Here is a 20,300-nt window from a genome sequence, read left to right as displayed (position 1 = left end):
TTTATGATATTTTGCTCTATTTTTCTAAAACTATGTGGTAGTTTTCTTGTGTTGTGTTTTCACTTTATTGCTGTTCGAAATGCTGCATAAATACTTGACACATTGCCTCTAAGTTAAGGATTGCTTATGCTGCACTCTGAGAATAATTGTTAATTGTGATTGCTGCTCGAGTAGGATATCATGTTATGTTATAATTGTTATAATTGTTTTATATAGCGCACGGCTACTCAAAGAGTGTCCCGGCGCTTTTCACTACATCCCAGAAACACAACACAGCTAAAAGACAGGGCAGAAACGGAAAGACAGGGGGCTACAGACTCGCCTAGGAGACCAAAGCTAGGCAGCAAAAAGCCAGGTTTTAAGGCCCTTCCTAAACATCAGTAGGTTGGAGGTGCTGCGCAATGTCAGTGGTAAGGTGTTCCAGAGCTGGGGCGCCAACAGTCTGAAAGAGCGGCCTCCTATGCGAGCCCTCTTAATCCGAGGGACCGCCGCAAGAAACAAGGATCCAGACCTCAGAGATCTTGTAGGGTGATAGAAAGCTACCCTTTTACGGAGGTATTTGGCTCCTGACGCATAAAGAGCTTTATGAGCCAAGGTCAGGGCCTTAAAGGTTATCCGCTTCCGGATAGGGAGCCAGTGAAGAGCCTGCAGGAGACCAGAAGTTCGAGCCCGGCCTGATAGACCGAAAATGGCCCGAGCTGCCGAATTCTGGACCACCTACAGTCGTTGTAGCAGATACTCCGGTAGGCCAAGATACAGAATGTTGGAATAATCTAGCCTAGAACCGATTATCGCCTGTACCGTAACCTTCCTGTGGTCTTCCGAAAGGATGGGAAGAAACTTGCGGAGCATCCGGAGCAAACCGAAACAGGTACCAGTGAGACCGATTACCTGAGAACGCAAAGACAGGTCCTTATCGATCTTAATACCCAGGTTCTTGGCCACCTGGGAAGAACCTGAAGGTGGAAACATGTTCTCCGGCCACCATTCCTGCCACTCTGGATCCGAGCTGCATCCGAAGAAGAGTACCTCTGATTTATCCACTTGAGGCCGTTGAGATGGAACCAGTTAAAAACGGCCCCAAGGCAACCCTGGATACTCTCTCCGTCAAACTCCACACCCTTTGGGCATGTAAAGAGGAGCTGGGTATCGTCGGCGTAGGACACGATCTGAGCCCCGAAAGACTCCGCCAGTGCCGCCAGAGGAGTCATGAAGATGTTAAAGAGCGTCAGGCTCAAAACTGAGCCCTGAGGGACTCCAACACCCAATGGCGGCATCTCAGCGGAGCCAGAGGAGGCCCAGACCGTTTGTCGGCGGCCAGCAAGGAAAGATCGAAACCAGCTGAACACCCTCCCCCTCAGACCGATCCCATAAAGTCTGGCTTAGAGACCCTCGTGAGGGACGGTGTCGAAGGCCCAACCAGTAACACAATTTCTCATAGTGCACCTCATTCAATGGACTGTTGGCCTGAATTTTAGTAGGGGGGCACTTTCTCCTCCATGCCACTTCGAGAGAGAGGTGTCACAGGGTTCCCCCATTCTACCTTACTATTCCCCCAGCAATTGAGACTATACCCTCTTTGCCCATTAGAGAACCCGGGTGGCTGGGTACTAGAACGTGGCATACAAATCTCTACACATATTATCAGATGTAAGTCATTCACTTGGAAAGGGATGCCTGCACCAATAATATCACACCCATGATGGATGGTGTACAAAAGAGGCACACAGATATATATGGATGACTCTTCCATTGTATATACTCGGGCAAGAGCGCTCCTAAAAATGATTACTCTTCTTAAAATTATGTAATCACTACAACACTATCCAGTTGCTCTCACACATTAATGCTTACACATCCTGACTTCACTGCTGAGGTCCTATATATGGAGTAATGGTCATCCTAGGGTCACATACATTACCTGCTGCAAATCGATCTATGACAGAGGAATAATGAAGACTGACCCAGTGGCCTATTACAGGGCAACACATCTGCAAGTGGCAAATGATTGGATTTACTCACCACGAGTTGGGACAAGGCGCGACCATGCGCATGCCTCTCCACTCTGGGCCATGGGAGATAGGTGACCAATCCAATGTGTATAGAAATGCAAACTCCCACGTGAACTCCCTGCACTCATTGCCCTTCAGCCTCTACTAAAAAAGTCTTATCGGCCTTGAAAGATTCTAATACACAAACATGATAGTCTATTATCCAGACCGATCAAATTCCACTGTGGATGGGTACAAAACTTTAAGGTTTTAGAGACTGATTGGCAATCAACACTGTGGGAGGCTTGGCCCTTAAAGGAAGGCTCTTAAAGGAAGACATCAAGCATTCACTGACATACAAGAGGAATTTGGGCTTCTCCTTAATTAGTTTTACAGTTACCTTCAACTCAGACGTGATTGGGAAATACTTAGATGACTCTGGAAATATACAAGAATTTAACACCATGAGGTCAATATGACAATATCTTCCTATTCATCTCAAGGAGAATATGAAGACCTTTTAATACATTGATTATTATCTCCCATTTTACAAACACTATAACAAAGTAAAACAAGCAATGACTAAGCCAAAATGCTAGCTGCCAGCATCGGACCTACCGACTTTGTCGAAGCTTGTTTCTGTATGATTTTGTAGGGGATAAAAGGTAGACTTTCTGACTCTCGTGGTACTTAATCTGTGAGCCTCATGAGGACACAATACATGTTGTCAGACCAAACCTTACATATGGATACAACAAAGGTCAAGGTTAGGGCTGTCGACCCTCCACAGTGAACTTCATAATATGATATGAGTTTATCCTCCAGAACACCTATTATCTCATTTACTCACACAATACTCACTTAATGGTGAATTAATCATCCTAGCACCTGCTGAAAATAGGATCAAATGACAACAATAGATAAAAGGAACTAGTAATGTCCTGAAACTAGACGTGACTCACCCGGTGTCTGAAGATATCAGTCTCTGGTCTTGTCTAGAATCACTCTGCTACCATGTCAGACGTTATTCTGAAGGATTTTAGCAGACATTCAGATTTCTGTTAAGTTCCCCACAGGGAAACAGAACAGTAAGTTCATCAGTGTCAAGCGCCAGGTTAAGAAAGGGAAAAAACAGGACTTTGACATGGGCCTAGCCTGGGGCTTCTCAGGTTCACCACAGAGGTGGGAATAAAATGAGACCGGGCACCATGGGGAAATATGTAATTATTACACAGTCAAGGCACATCAGCAAAGGCTGACAATTTGGGACAGTAAGGAAAGTTGAAATGAACTGTAGCGTGAGAATAATGACATTTTATACTTGTGTGCCAAATAAGGGGGACAGGCAGCACTGGACCTGCCCTGAACCGACTGCTGGAAACCGAGCCATGTGGGCATCGCAGTGTAGCAGCCTGAGGACCTTTAACAAACATATCATCTCCTAGCAGCAAGGCATTGCTTAGACTGGGGAATGTGTATGACATAGTCCATGTCCCTGAATAAAGGCAGGCATATGATTAGTCCATCCATGATCCGTGGGGCATTGATGCAGGGCCTGTTAATCGACAAGAACTGATACTCTGGCAGGAGGGAACTCGATTATTTATGTCTTATGAGGAGAACCGTCATGTGATATCCAGGTATATGTTACGAGTTTGAATATAATGGAATTCAGATTATGTTTAAATCATCTGTTGGCTTTAGGTGCTGTAGGTATTACATTGCTTATTGCTTTGAAGGTGTATATAAGCGGAGAAGGACAATTTTGATGCTCTCTCACATTACAGTTGTTCTCACCAGACCCAAGTCAAGTTCGCTTTTTGGCAGAAAAATCAGATCGAGCAAGTATCATTCATGTATACACTTGTGTGCTGCTACCTTGAAAAAATCGTTTGCGGAGCTGAGTTCACAAACCTGATACCAGCCTTTCTCTGTGTTTTTTGGACACCTAGGGGTGTATTAGGATGGTGGGCGGATCGCCACGGCCCTACCGGTGGTGGCGATCCACCCACCAAAACACCCCGCCGGACAGCCTTTTACCCCCCGCCACATTAGCATGGAGGGGGTACCGCGGCAGACGGAAAGACCGTCTGCCGCTTTTCCGCCGGTAGGCAATCGTCCCGATTGCCTACCGGGCGGAAAAGGCCCATTATATGGTGGCGGTGCATTGCAGGCACCGCCATCCATATTATGATGTGGCTTTTTCAATGCCTTTCCCTGCAGCTCCCTTCATGCGGGTACAATGCCAGCTCACGAGGAGCAAGCTGTGATTGCTGGGGCATTAAGGATCCCCCTGCGGTCCCCTTCAAAGCACACTGGGTGCCCTAGGTGAGGCCAGGGCACCCTGGTAGACTTGGCTGGGCCCCAGGGGATGGGGTCCCTGGGTCCAAAATTGGACCCTCCTCCATTACCTTTTGGCGGGCCTTTCTGACCCTGATGCTCATTTCACAGAAATTAACCTCAATGGGAAGAACTTTTATATAGTAGCATAGCGGGTGCCCCAATTAAAGCGCCACTTCCTTAAAGGACAAATGATCCTGACCTCCTGGGCTTGACAAAGGCAAAGCAAGTGTGTTTTCTCTGCCGTACCGCATTGAAAGACGATCTGAAAAGCTTTGTGGAGGTGAATGCATCATTAATCAATTGGAGCACAATCTGTAGTGACTGTGACAAGTGGCTTCATGGTTGTCCTGACCTGGTGAGAACAGAGTTCATTGTTCTCCCTTTAAATAACTATGAGTATACAAATGTGCAAAGTCACCACCCGTTTGGCCTAGCTCTGTTTTGCCAGGATGATGCACGGCTTACCAAAAGGTCCCCAGCACATTACCCACCGATTTTGGTGACGTGTTCTTGATGCCAAGGAATATGAGGACATCTCCACTAAACAAAGAAGCACTTGCTTTATATAGTTAAGAGGAAGGACCGTTCTTTAGTAGAGATTTACTTCTTTGTAGTCTGTTTGTCTTCTCTAAAGAGGGATACATGTTATCACAGATTTCTGGATGAAGACGTATAAGAAACAATCACATTGCCAAAATGCACAAAACTCACTGGAGACATTTCCTCGTGGTCCATTACACTGCTGTAGTGTAGAATATGAAGTAGATATTTACCCAATGAGGTAGCACTTACTAATTAACCAGTAGAAAGTACTCCAGTTGGGTAGATAGTTTGTGCAAAGCTGTGGATTCTTTTTGGATATAATGGCAGGTGAGGTTCTGGTGCAGTCACTCACACGGCTACTGATACACCCATATGCAAACTCAGACATCCACTCACAAACCCATTCTGCCACTCTCACTTCTACTCACAGACCCAAACACTCACTCACTGGCCCACACACCCACTCACACCCCCACTAACTGACTCATACAGGCACTTGCACACCCACTTATAAACCCATACAGCCACTCACACACCCACTCTCAAAAGTTACAGGTTACAATTAGGAAATATTTTGAAATTCACTGAAAGAACCACATGTTACATGGACATTATAGTTAGGAAGTAGAATATAAAAAAAAATCGAAATTCATTGAAAAAAAACAGAGGTTAAAGGGACGTTATAGTTAGAATATATATAGAATAAAGAAAACCTTAGAAATTCATAGAAAAAACAAAGGTTACAGGGACCTTATAGTTAGGTTTAGTTTTCACTCGTACATATCCAGTGAAATTCAGCAGTTATAGCTAACTATAACTTACGGCTCTGCAATGCACTGCTTATGGCCCTACATATTACATCGCTTATGACATGGTCAGTGACATCGCTGGTGACATCTCAAAGGAAATCACTGATGACATCATCCACAGAACCACTCACACAGTCACATCCCACATAACCTCTCATACAACCACTCAAACACTATCACAGAACCACTCACATACATATACAGCCACTCACACCCCCCCTACCTCAACCATAGAGCTACTCACACACCCCCTAGTCACCTATGTAAACACTCATACAGCCACTCACTCGCCCATACAACTACTCACACAACCACTCACTCACCTGTATAGCAACTCAAACAGCCACACACTCAATAGTACAGCTACTCACACACCCACCTATTCAACCATACAACCACTTACACAGCTATTTGTTCACACATAGAACCTCTGAATACATCCATGTACTCACCCATGCAGACAGACACACAAACATCACTCTCCAGTAAAGCCACTTACACAGCAACTCACTTAATCACCCATACAACTACTCACACACATAGTTTCTCAACTATGCAGCTACTCACACACCTACTTTTTCACCAATGTAGGCACTCACACACCTACTCACATACCCATACAGCCACTCACACACCCACTCACACATGGATACAAAGTCAGACAGCCACTCACATAATATACTTTAGAAATAGCATCACTCATTAGTATTACTCACTCATAACCCTTTAAAAACACTCACAATCACTGGACGATGCCATTAGTGATGTAATTTGAGATGCCATCAGTGATGTCATCAGTGATGTCACTGACCATGTCATGGGTGATGTAATTTGTGAGGTCATAAGCACTGCATTGCGGGGGCTTAAGTTATAGTTAGCTGAGGTTGTTGTAACTGCTGAATTTCTCAGTAAAGTAAAGTAAAATGTTATTTCTTGCCTGATTAATTAAAACCATTACAATAAACATTAGACATAGAACATTCTGTGGTGAGCATTTAAAATGTCTAAGTTGTTTCTAATCAATGAAAATATTTAAATCATTATATATTTAAAACATTGGTCAGGTAGTGCAAAGTGTTGCTAAAGTGCATCAATGCTAATATCCTCTTTAGTAAAAACACTATCGTTGTTCAATTTGTGTAAAATATCACTAAAGTGTGTCAATAATCACATCACTTCTGACGCAGTGAACAGTCAAGATCAGTGAAAGCATCAATATTTCATATCATTCGAGCAGTTCAAATTATCTGTAAACATCCATCAATTAAACCTTGCCTATTAAAACAGTCATTCTTCGAGTAGTGCAAAATATTGCTACAGTACATCAATAATTTCATTGCTACTGAAACTTTGAACTGTCAAATCCTTAAAAGCATAGGTATTTGTCATTGTTTAAGTATTACAAGGTATCGGTAAAGTGCATCGATAGTACCGTCCTTATTAAAACTGTCATGCTCAAGTGGTGCTGGGTTTCATTGAAGGGCATCAATAATCACAAAACGATTGAAACAGTAAATATTAAATTTCGCCATGCTAATTCTACTTGGAGAGATTGCTAAGTCGATTTCATTTTTTTTTCCACCAGACATAAATACTTGATAAGGCCGCAAGTCAGGAGGAATTATTTTCCAAATAAACAGAGAATAATAGCTTGTCAGCATGTTCTCACACCAAGGGAAATAAAGTACGGTTTCAACAAAGCACTTCATGCTTGCAGTAAATGAGGGCAGACGCAGACTACGTGTATAAAAGATTCCTTTGACGATCCGCATTGCCTGCAACATTTTGTTTGCCATTGTTGCACCCACCTAGGCATGCCATCCTTGGTTGGATAACTACAAAGTCTTAACTTGAGAAATGCATCCCTCGTGCGAGATTGTACTTGTGCTCACAACAGTAAGGCTGAAGCTCAAGTTTATCGAATTAATTGATTACAGTCCAGGCATGACTTTTTTTCATTAAAGCCTCTTTTTCTTTTATAAATGATAAAACATTTGTCGCTCGGTTTAAAATGATTTAAAGGTGTCTTTGTTTATTGTCATGAGCCCAAGTGACTGGCAGTTGAAGGTGACAATGCACTCAGATAGATATAATCTCCAGACACTCTCAAAATCCTGATTAGTGATTTCTTGCCAACACAATTTGGATAAGGAACCAGGATCAGATAAAAAAAGACTATGTAATTTTTTTTAAAAGGCAAACTGTCCTACTCATTTTTGACTTTGTAGGCAAAATTCCATCCGAACTTCATTCAGCATTGCCACTGTTTGTCAGAATCCTGAAGGTAGAGTTAAAAGCTTTGATTTGTAGTTGGTCCAGTAATTTAGCATCAGCACCTCAGAAAATTCCACATACTTTTCATACTCGAGATTTTGATCGAGAGTTCCCTATTATCATTATTTTAGTTTTATTTATATTCACCTTTAGCTGGTTTCCAGTTATATATTTATCAAAGAAATTCATTGTTGTAGGCCCATACGGACTATTGGATAGTAGGATGGTGTCATCACCATATTGTATTTCGCTGGTTTTGTATTTCGCTGGTTTTGTACGACTGAAATCGGAGCCTAACTATAACGTCACTATAACCATTTTTTTAGTGAATTTATATATATATATATATATATATATATATATATATATATATATATATGGCTCCATGTTTGCTTCAGTTAGCCCACCACCTCCAGATGAAACGGCGCGTTGGCGTTATGGACCTCCGAAACTCGGTCCAAAATATGCAGGCTTGCTCACTGACTGGGCAGGCGAAACACATCTGGCACTATCAGCTGACAAAAAAGTAATTGCTGCGAAATGACACGGGGTCGACTTTCCTTTGTTGGAAGAGTGTTGCATATATATATATTTATATATATATTCACTGAAAAAACCATAGGTTTCACACCAGTTATAGTTAGGTGGAAATTTTACTCGCATAAAACCATTGAAATTCCCACGTTATAGTTAGTTGGACTCACTATAACTTGCGCGTGCAATGCACTGCTGATGACGTAACATATTACATCACTCATGACATGGTCAGTGACATCACTCTTGACATCACTGATGACATCTCAAATGACATCACTGATGACAACGTCCTTGTGACAAAGTGGCAGACCTCCTATCAGCATAAAATAACCTTTGACACACACTTTCAAAAATAGAAGCTAACATTTTCTTAAAAAAGGAGAAACCAATACCAATTACAACAGCTTATTAGTTAATTCAAACATCTACATACACATCCACTCATTCACCAACAGTTCTATATAGTCACTTATGCATGTACTTACTCATCATATGTACTCATACACCTATACATCCTGTTACACACTAATACTCATCCATATAGTTACTCACACACAAATTCACACATGCAAATAAACTATCAAAAAAACATTTACTTGATTATACTGCTATATACACACCACTACACATACTTCTACAGAAACGGAAACATATTTACTCTCTTAAACAATCAATTATAAAAACACATACTCACTAACCCACCCATACACACAATCATCCACCCATAAAGTCTTGCACACATGCTGTCTTCAAAATACATACAAATAGTGAGTCACTCATTCATGCATCTGTGCTCTAAGTAATATCCCCCACCGAACCATACAGACACTGATACTGATACTCAAAAAAACAACTAATAACCCATATACACACGCATGGAGCTACTCACCAACCCATGCAGCCACTTATACACAAAGTGAGACACAGATACAGATATTTAAATATTTAAACATTACTCGCTAATATATGTATTCACTAAGATACATTTAATAAGTCAGTTAACCAATCAATTTTACACAAAAAAAACATCCATTTAGACATTTATTTACCCATTTATTCTTCCAACAACCTTTAGATATACATATATAAAAAATATTTATTTTTCAGAAAGATACACATTCACTGGATGATGTCATCAGTGATGTCATTTGAGATGTCATCAGTGATGTCATGAGTGATGTCACTGACCATGTCATGAGTGATGTAATATGTGACGTCATCAGCAGTGCATTGCACGCATTGCACGCGCAAGTTAGAGTGAGTCCAACTAACTATAACGTGGGAATTTCAATGGTTTTATGCGAGTAAAATTTCCACCTAACTATAACTGGTGTGAAACCTATGGTTTTTTCTGTGAATTTAATAGGTTTTTTAAATGCTAATGCCTAACTATAACTGGTGTGAAACGTATGTTTTTTCAGTGAATATATATATCCTGGATTGTTGTGTGGTTCCTGAGAGCGTACTTGATATTGGTACCTGTGTGGAATATATATATATATATATATATATATATATATATATATATATATATATATATATATATATATACACACACAATAAATTAAATGTATTTATATTATTAAAAGTCAAAATAAATGAATTTATGTTAACATTATTTCTATTATAAGTCCATTATTTGAGGGTATTGCTGTGCCAGTGGTTGGCAATGTGTGATGTTCAGCTTACTCCAGCTCTGAGCTGAAGTACATTTACAACTGATTTGGGTCTTTTATTTGCTTGTAGTAACTATAGGAGTGCAGTTTGTGATTAGCAATAGGTTTTGTTTTTGTGAGTGGGTGTTGGTTCCTCCCTAAACACCTCCTTAATCCTCCCTAAGCCTCTCCCTTTCAGTAGGAAGTATTCCCCATTTTCATGCCACTCTCCTATCCCTCTCACATTTACAACTAAAATGCAGGCATACTTGTGAAGTGATCTGCATAGTAATAATGGAGATCCAAGCACAGAAAAGATAGTAGAGGTGGAGACCTTTGCACATAACTTTGTGATTATCACTTTGCAATACACGAGTAGCACTATTGTAGTACTACTGAACGAACTACAAAGTGCTGTTCGTGAATATGCCCCAATTAGTTCAGCTAGAGCAAGGGGGTCCGACATAGGCCCAGGGTGGTGGGATCCATGCCACTTGCTAAGGCTACCCATCTAAAACAGCTTTATACATAAGTAATATATTTGTAAATGATTCACATAGCAGCTTTCCTGAAAATCTGACTTAGATCTGGCCCTCACGGAGCTACTTTGGACACCCCTGTACTGTATACCAGTGTAAGTTCAGCTAATGTAAATCACACAGAAAAAAGTTTTCCTACCTATTGATGAGAGAGAGGGGTGGCAAGTGCGTAGGGGAATGGCACCCATGGGGAAAGTCCACACAGTAATATGTTCAGTGGTTAGTCAATTATAAGTAGCGGTGCTTGCAGAGGTATAGAGGGCACCCCCTTCCCTAATAAGAAGTTAGAGACCAGCCAAACAGTATATCTAAGTTCCTGAGGAAGTCGCAGGGAAACATTTCCTTCAGTGCGACGAAACATGTGATGGCTAAGGAATCTGTGCTTTTGAATATGAAATAAATCTGAACAGAAGAAAAATGAAGAACAAAATTTAAAGAAAAAGAACAAATTGATTTTGTATATAGCTTGTATTGAATGTATTTGCGTGTGCTGGGGGACCTTATATATACTTTCCTACCTATATTGAATGTTTCATAATGGAAAATTTGAATCACGTTTAATTTTACACCAAAGACTGCATTTGTCACTAACACAAGTGAAAAACATTTTTCTGCTACATGTAAGCCTGTCAGTTACCACCTATGAGAGTTGAATCATTTTGAGTGAGAAACCCATGCTTACTGGGCAAGTGCCCAAAACCTTTAATTGATGTTATCAGATTATTCTTTGCCATCAAGTCACCGTAACTCAATCCAATTGCTCTACATACCCCTAAAATCAATCTAGAGCTTGATTTCAATTGGTTCAATTGAGGGTGAGCACTGATTACACCTCCCAAAATGCACTGTTTTTTTTTAAAAATCGCTTGCCCTAGAAAATGTTGTGGCCACTGGTGACCTGCAGTAGAATTATAACCTTATAGTAGAAGCCAAAATGAAGCACTGTTGAGTCACAACGGGGGTAAAACATATTCTTAAAGAGCCTTAACTCTAGAGCCAAGGAAACGTTTAAAGTGCTGCAGGGTCTAATGTGTTGGATAGATAATGAGGAGGACTGGGCTGGTAAACCAAATTCAGAACTGGCAAAAATATTCATACCAGCCATGCCCCCTATCTCTCTTTGTTCTACCTCTTTCTTTCCATCCATCTACTCTCTACTCTAACTAAGGGAGTGAGCAAAGGGACAGACGAACTGGCCTTTCAATTTAAAGATGGCCTCCAGCATAGGCACGCAGGTCATACTGGAGTTTTGAAGGTGAATAGCAATAAAGATTCCTGTAAATTTTGTTTTGTTTTTATCGGGTCACATGTGATGAGCATGCATTCAAAGACAGAGGTCAAGTGTCAGACTATGTCTTTTGACATTTTGCTGCTTATTCTTTTAACATGGAAATTAATATTTCCTTTGCTTTCTCTGACTGCAAAGGGAGAAGATTTTGTAAAATGAACTATGTGTCAGTCTAGCAGGTGTAAAAGGAAAGGCTGTAGGATGTATTTTCTTCTAAAACACAACAACATTGAAATACCTATTAATGAACTGTGCCGCTATTGTAAAAAACATTAGCAGGTAGTAAAGCACTAATGAAGCCCATTTTTGACATTCTAAAGTGTGATGGAAGCTAAGATTTTAATAGGATCAAAACAAATCAAGACACTTTAGTTCATGTTGTGCAAATGACAAATATTAGCTGAAACACGATTTCCACACATTATCGATTGTGCGCTATACAGTTTTATCAGTAAAACTGCACACCATGGCAAATTTAGTGTCCATTGCAATGAAGAATATGTCAGTAAATGACAGTGCGCTACCACAACACCATGCTTTTGCAATATATTTGTGACAGTGTGCTCTAAAATGCACCACCAGGTGCTTGCTACTCCCTTACCATTCTCTTGCTGTGAATGGGCGTGACTCATTTGCTAAACCTGTTCCTGGTGCGACACTTGGATTTTTCGCAATCCCTATGACTTATGAGATGTAACATTAATAGCAGCACCCCCAACTCTGAACATTGTTCTAGCACCACTGGCATCTAGTGGCTCCAGCCTCTGTGGAAATACCCGATGGAGTAAAAGTCAAGTCTGATGTTCTTTCCAGATTTTGCCACTCAAGCATAAGCTACTCATTTCTGTTTCCATTCGCTTTTCCACCCTCCTTCACGAGTGCCTGCAAACTGACCTGATTCCTCCACTAGCCTCTGTGTTCTAGCTGTCATGTGCATGCTGCTAAAATAGCACACACCACACTACAAGAGCGCACTCACACATCACAATTAAGTAACTTCCGCTCACTCTAATGACCACACAACTCTCAACACCGAATCTGACTTCAATCTGCTCTGGAAATATATGGACTACCAGACTACCGAAAGCACTGACACATTACAGGCAGATTGTGCAGCATACAAATATCAATTAACAACACCAGTAACAACAGTCTTTTCTGGTCACGCGCAGAACCACACTTAGGACCACCAGGTGAGCCACAGACCCATTGCTTTACCGAGCCTTCCAACATAAGTAATTATGGTTGAGACAGCCCCATAAACATTGTCTAGAGCCATGTAACACTCCTTCACCAAAAGCTTTCAGACAGTTTTGTACAATTAGGTCAAAGTACTTTTTGGGTCAGTGGTGTAACACAAATTATTGCCCCCCCCCACAACATAATGTGATGAGGGGATCCATCATCTTCCAGATATTAATTGATCTTGGGCTCAATGGGGTCCCTCTGAAGGTTTAGAACCCCCCCCCCCCCCCCATGCTGCAGGTGGCCTGCTTGGGAAAGCAGCGTGACTTTCCGGAGCGTTTACCTATTTCTTAGTCCATGGCATTGCACGCATTCTGCAAGGTATGCAATAGTAAGGCTTTGGAAGGTATGAAGAGTCCCAGAAATTATGATATTGGCTTTAGGGTATAGGCGCACACTAGTAAATAAGAAAGAGGTGTGATACCTCTAGCACTGAGAGGATGACCTCAGTGTGTATCACTCGGATTTAGGAGTGAGCATCAGTAGTTGTATATGTTAGGGTTTTGTATAGGTTGTATATATTGTGTATATGTATTATATTGATGTTGTAATAATGATTTGTGCAATATATATTTTTATGATGCATGTATATTATGTCTGATGTCTTTGTTATGAGTAACTGATTCAATGTCCCGCTGAATAATATGTGTTCCTATTTGAATCATCAATAGTCATAATTTCGAAATACTGAAAACATCAGGGTAATTGATTGTACCTTGATTGAAAATAAATGAGTGATTGATCCCTCCATACCGCTTCTTTTTTGCACATCTTGGAAGGTAAAGGGGTACCACAAAAACAAGGGTCCCTGCCCACCCCCAGCCCCCACCCCCTCATTGCGGGGGCTGCAAGGGCATCCATTACGCCCCTGTTTTGTGTGTCAAGAGCCTGTGTAAGGCTCCTAAGGAAGCACACCAATCTGGATTTGTCTCTCCTATCTTTATCTCACACAAGCATGTGCAAAACCGAAAAAAATGAGGGTGTGGGAGAACAATGTTGCTCTGCTAACTAGTTCTAGGCCCTTAACCTGGATCCACAGATGGGCAACCGTTGTGTAAATTACTACCAGGTTGTGGTGGTGGTTTTGTTCATGTAATGTATGGAAGCTTTTTTACAGTGCACATTCATCAACTATTTGTTTTGTTAAACTCTTGGCACGGAGCTTGTCCTCAGGTGTGGGCTTGTCCATGGGGAGTTGGCTCTGTATGAGTCATTTTAGTGTGAGAATGGTTTCATTAGAGGGAGGTTGGTTTTGCAACCTACCATCCACACCCGTGTGGGCTTGATATATGTTTGTGTTATCTCGGCTGTGTGTATATCAAAGAGTTCTGGCACATCAGCCTTACCCGATTCAGCAGGGGAGTGTTGCCCTTCACTTGTGGTCTCACCAAACTCCAAACTTCTAAGGCTGGTTATTACATTTTCTGCATGTTGGTAGGTGATTGTGCTGGTGAAGGAGGTGTGGTGTAGGCTTTAACCAGTCCTCCTTTATTTGCTCTTCAGTCGAAGCTAGCAGAGTGCCTGGTGTATTCTTTTGATATGGGAGTAGGTGCATTATCCACCTCAGTTGAAGTACTCAAAACCTTCCTGGGTTCTAAATTGTATTCTTCGAGGTGTTGCACACCCTGTTGCCCTAATTCTCTGCTGAAGTAATCGATCTGTCCCACCAAAAGCCCAGTACTTAATCACCCATTCCTCCCAGTTGCAGTGTTTTGGGGTGTAGTACGTCGTGTAGGACAAAGGCAAGGAAATCATACAGAGCAACAATTCAGTTCTGAAATCATTGCTGGCAGGTTAGGTACTGATTAATAAAGTCTGTGAGAGAGACAACATTATCAGGTAAGTAAACATCATTCAACGAGGGAGACTGTTGCACTGTTAGCCATGATCTTTCACCCCTTTCCCTACCCCCACCTAGAACTCTCTGAAATATCACAAAGCCCTATATATGCCCCTCTGCCTGTAAGTGAATTTCAGAGCATCCATAAAATCCACTACAGTAGAGCTTCGAGGGATCTGCCCAGCATCACATCTTCTCTTCCGCCCTAAAGTATCACGCCATCCAGAATGATATTGTTGGAGAGCACGGCAATTGGGACTGCTTGTCTACTATTAATGTTGGAGAGAATTGGATTTGAACAATTGGTAGGCAATGTGGATTAGATTAAAAACAGGAGAACACCTGCAGAGGTTGGAACAGACTGGGAGGGGCTTTCATAAAATCATAGTCGTCCTTGCATCAATCAATAATCCCGTATTTTGAGATAATATTTTCTTCAGAGGTCTTGTGATAGCCCACTCTTCCGTGCCACTCATCTAAGTACTAGTTTGCAACCACTAACATTATTTTACATACAGTGTGGAACAGAAGAAAGGTGCTAATACTCCATCAGTCACTTCAAACCTGGACTGGTCTCATACACAAAGATGCAAACAGTCGTTACCAGTGTCCCCAACAGTGTTAAACCATGGCAACACCCTAAATCCCCTTGGGTAAACCTCATAGACTTACCATAAGGCTGCTCATCATGGGCGCTGTTTTCGAAGGCGATATTGCGTCGTAGCGTCTACTGACTTGAGAAGGAGGAAGCTGCAGGAAACTGCAGCGTAGAAACTTATGAGATGGCATCTGAAAAGAGGAAACTAGAAACACCGTGTGCAAGAAGGGAAGAAACATGGGGGCGATATTGTAACTGTTCTGCTGTAGTTTGGTTACCCACTTCCTGATTTCGCAAGGGAGATTTTTAAACAAGGGAAGCCAGTATGTTGAGTTTAGCATGAGCTGCAGATAAGTATGAAGAAAGATGTAGGAAGCTGTTCTGGTGTACCGTTGAAAACTTCTTAGAAGACACAAGCATTTTCAGGGTCAAATCAGATCATGGTTATCATCACAACATCTCATAACATTTCCCAAATGTAAGCAGAATGTGTTAAAATTAAAACCGTTAATACAGTAGGTAAATAGACCAAATAACATTCCTTAAAACTTTGAAGTTTAAAAACATGGTAAAACTCTTTTATAAATGTTACTAGTATGTTTAAATGGCCGTCCTCCAGGCAGCGCAAATTTCCTCTCAGATAATGTTTATTAGCACATAATCTCATAGTTTGTCAAATGTAAGCATAATAATCTAACAATACACTCTATACGATCTGATGATAGACCAACAGTTATTCACTAAAACTTTGACGTTCAAGAACATGGTAAGAATATGCAATTAACTGTACCAGTATGTTTAAAAGGCCGCCCTCCAGGCAATGCAGATTTCCTCTCCTAACAAGACTTCCAGAGAAGTGAATTTCAATAGTGAACAAGCATTAGAAATGCAATAGGTCTCGCAGCATTAGAGTTAGTGCTTTTAGAATTGTTAATGGTTTTTTTTGTAAATCTTTAGCATGAGGTTGAGGGTGAGTGAGGGTGAGGGGTTGAGGGTGAGTGAGGGTGAGGCTGAGGGGTTGAGGGTGAGGGTGAGTGAGGGTGAGTGAGGGGTTGAGGGTGAGGGGTTGAGGGTGAGTGAGGGTGAGGGGTTGAGGGTGGGTGAGGGGTTGAGGGTGAGTGAGGGTGAGGGGTTGAGGGTGAGTGAGGGTGAGTGAGGGTGAGTGAGGGTGAGGGTGAGTGAGGGTGAGTGAGGGTGAGGGTGAGTGAGGGTGAGTGAGGGTGGGTGAGTGTGAGTGTGAGTGAGGGTGAGTGGGGGTGAGTGTGGGTGAGTGTGGGTGAGGGGTTGAGGGTGAGTGAGGGTGAGGGGTTGAGGGTGAGTGAGGGTGAGGGGTTGAGGGTGAATGAGGGTGAGGGAGGGTGAGGGGTTGAGGGTGAGGGGTTGAGGGTGAGTGGGGTGAGTGAGGGTGAGGGGTTGAGGGTGAGTGAGGGTGAAGGTGAGTGAGGGTGAGGGTGAGTGAGGGTGAGGGTGAGTGAGGGTGAGTGAGGGTGAGTGAGAGTGAGGGTGAGTGAGAGTGAGGGTGAGTGAGGGTGAGTGAGGGTGAGGGTGAGTGAGGGTGAGGCGTTGAGGGTGAGTGAGGGTGAGGGTGAGTTAGGGTGAGGTGTTGAGTGTGAGTGAGGGTGAGGGGGAGTAGTTGAGGCTGAGTGAGGGTGAGTGAGGGTGAGTGAGGGTGAGTGAGGGTGAGTGAGGGGTTGAGGTTGAGGGTGAGGTGTTGAAGGTGAGTGAGGGTGAGGGTGGGTGAGGGTGAGTGAGGTGTTGAGGGTGAGTGAGGGTGAGTGAGGGTGAGTGAGGGTGAGGGGGAGTAGTTGAGGCTGAGTGAGGGTGAGTGAGAGTGAGGGTGAGTGAGGGGTTGAGGGTGAGTGAGTGAGGGTGAGGAGGTGAGGGTGAGTGAGGGTGAGGGGTTGAGGGTGAGTGAGGATGAGTGAGAGTGAGGGTGAGTGAGGGGTTGAGGGTGAGGGGTTGAGGCGAGACCTAAAAACCTGACGATCGTAGGGTTTAGCAAGATTTTGGGGGTGAATGTAAAGAGGCTTGATGTGTGCATAAGTGCCTCTCAGGCAATACTTAGCATGAGCCCCTTCCCCTCCAAGAACACACCCCCACAGAGTTATTTTAAGTTTGCACAGCTGCATTTCATGTCCAGATGAATACTGAGAATGATAATTTTTCATCACTGAATAGAACTGATGTAGCTTATGAAAATAACACACAGTTTAAACAAACTGGAGATATACCAATAAAATACATCTATATTATTATAAATAACACCACTATTGTTTCATGGCGATCATGTCCGTAAAGGAAAGTAATTTGTGTTACAGCATAAGCGTTTAAAGAGTTTGCAATTGTTTCAAGACTATTTCTATACCATAACTGTGCAACGTTTCTCTACACGGACATAACCGCTTTACTCGCCATTAGAAAGTGACACAGACTATAAGGCAATGAAATATCACACAGGAGCACACTGAAAACGTGCAAATGTCACACTTAAGACTGAAAACTTGGCAACTTTGGACAATGCGGGGGTGGGGTGCCGTGCAGACTGAATACCTGTACCAGTCAGATCCTTCAAGACTGACTCTTCGGCTGTTAGCATCAATTTGCAAATCCCCGCCTCAATACCTCAAGTGATTGTAACATTGTTTGGACACGGGAAGTCTTTTTGCAATAAAGCTTATTTGATTCTACAGCCACGATTTCTACTGAAGACGGAGGGAAGAGAGGGGAGGGGGGAGGAGAAATGCGACACGGCGGGAAGGGGAGGGGGCGGAGCTGATTGGAATTGAATTGGTTGAAGTGTGAATTTTTTTAAGTGGGTGAGGGAATGTAACACTGGTTTGGCAGGAGAGACCACTGGGACAGAAGCAACATAGCAGGGCTGGGGGGTGTTGTAAAGCAAACGGGTGACCGAGCAGTGAGGGGTGGAATAAAGCAAACTGACGAGCGAAACATGAAGCAGGCAAGGAATACTACTGGCAAGAAAGCAACCTGGAGGAGGTGAGGCACAGGAGTTCCAGCAGCGCATTACTGAGGCAGGTGAGGAACGGGAGCAGGCAAAGCCCAGGTCAAGCAGCGCATCACTGAGGCCGGTGAGGGAGAAGCACATGGGTGAGCAACATGTCGCATGGCAGAGGGGGAAGAGAAGTACATGCGGGAGAGCAACACCGAGCATGGTGGAGGGGGACGAGAAGTACATGCGGGAGAGCAACACAGAGCATGACGGAGGGGGAAGAGCAGTACATGAGGGAGACCACTGCAAAACACTTGCCTGCATACTGGCGCTTAAATAAATGCCTGTTTCGACCCTGGCACGGGACGCTGTCTGGAGAAGGCCGCACCGCCGGTGCATCATCCGCTCGCCATTTTGGAATACTCGAGAAGTCGAACAATGTTATGACAATGTTTATAACTTTTACAGTCAGGCCTGGCCGCACATCTGCACAGCATCAGACCCTGGTCAGGCCCACTGAGAGGAAACCATTCTTTAGCTGGCAGCGGTTCGCTCCAGCCAGATGTTATCACTTTGCCGGTATCTTTTCACTGAACAACAAAAAAAAAAAAACACGTTTTTTCACATGTCTAAAGAGGAAATGGGAGTCTCTTGTTTGGGAGGCATTTTGCAATAAATTCATTCGGCTCTCTGGCTGATTTGCTGTGACAGGACTGAATGCAGTTCCGAGACAAAACCAAGCTTCCCTTTGATGTCGCGGCGCTCGGGCCCTGCCAGTGCAAAGGAAGCAGCCTTATATAGAGGCACAGCGCGAGCTGCAGTGTGCGCGTGAATCACCGGGGCTTCAATGCCTGGGTACATCTCAATAGGCTGTGAAATTGGACAGTCACCTGGCATGTGCTTATTTACACACTGCCCTCCGCTGCTCTTTCTCAAGTGCCTGTGCACGGCGCGACGGGCGTCTCTCATCCTTTCTGAAGCAGCAGTAACTAACGTCTCTGACACCTACTCATTCCGGCAGGCTGTCACGTGAAATGTCAGATCGCCGTCATTACTCGCATTGTTGCTGCAGGAAGCTTGAAGCATGAGTCACCATGGGTACACATGCAAACAAACCCGGAAAATATGTACAAGCGGAATTCAGTTGCGTTGTGGTAAATCCACCGATAATTAGGAAGAAAGCGAGTTTATAAAATGTGTGGCAAGTGCGGGGGGTTTTATTGCACCACAGCTGTGAGATAAAAATATATTTCTACAGGCGAGGGAGTTATTTCGCGAATGTTTGTGAAATATGTATTCCGACCGATGGAGGCCTAGTCAACCGAATTGTGGTATACTTTCTGGGAAATATGGCGAAGGCTAGTCTCAGCCGGACTAGCTTCTCACCAAATTATAAGATTGCTCTAAAAAGAACGCCTTCACCGCCAATCTCTGTAGAATGTTTGTATATGATTGCCTTTATCGTATCAGTGATCTCTGACAAGCAAAGTTATGTTTTGTCATACTTTAGAGCTAGCATGCTACTAAAATCCACATGGCTCACTAGAAATCGACATGAAATAACAAGACGGACGGACGGAGGAGAGGGGAGGGGGGAGGAGAAATGCGACACGGCAGGGGAGGAGAGTAGGATGAGGAGGGGGGAGGAGAGTAGGGGAGGCACGGCCTAGCGGCAGGCAGGCAGGGGA

The 20,300-nt window shown here is 43.1% G+C and overlaps 1 protein-coding gene and 1 long non-coding RNA gene across 5 annotated transcripts in view; one reads left to right on the top strand and one right to left on the bottom strand.

The window, feature by feature from the left end:
• GPR65 (G protein-coupled receptor 65) overlaps positions 1-15,849 on the bottom strand; it is a 64,446-nt gene extending 48,597 nt beyond the window's left edge. For all 3 annotated transcript variants that reach the window (XM_078660009.1, XM_078660008.1, XM_078660010.1), the window contains exon 1: positions 15,737-15,849. The gene's annotated coding sequence lies outside the window, so the exon portion shown is untranslated. The remainder of the gene's footprint in view (positions 1-15,736) is intronic.
• The window catches only part of LOC144781266 (uncharacterized), a 249,229-nt gene that overhangs the window by 9,441 nt on the left and 219,488 nt on the right, over positions 1-20,300 (top strand). The gene's annotated exons all lie outside the window — the stretch shown is intronic.

Source organism: Lissotriton helveticus, chromosome 9 (genome assembly GCF_964261635.1).
Source record: "Lissotriton helveticus chromosome 9, aLisHel1.1, whole genome shotgun sequence".
Lineage (NCBI taxonomy): Eukaryota > Metazoa > Chordata > Amphibia > Caudata > Salamandridae > Lissotriton > Lissotriton helveticus.
Note: the sequence above shows the minus strand (reverse complement) of the source record. Positions and strands in the feature narration are given on the sequence as shown.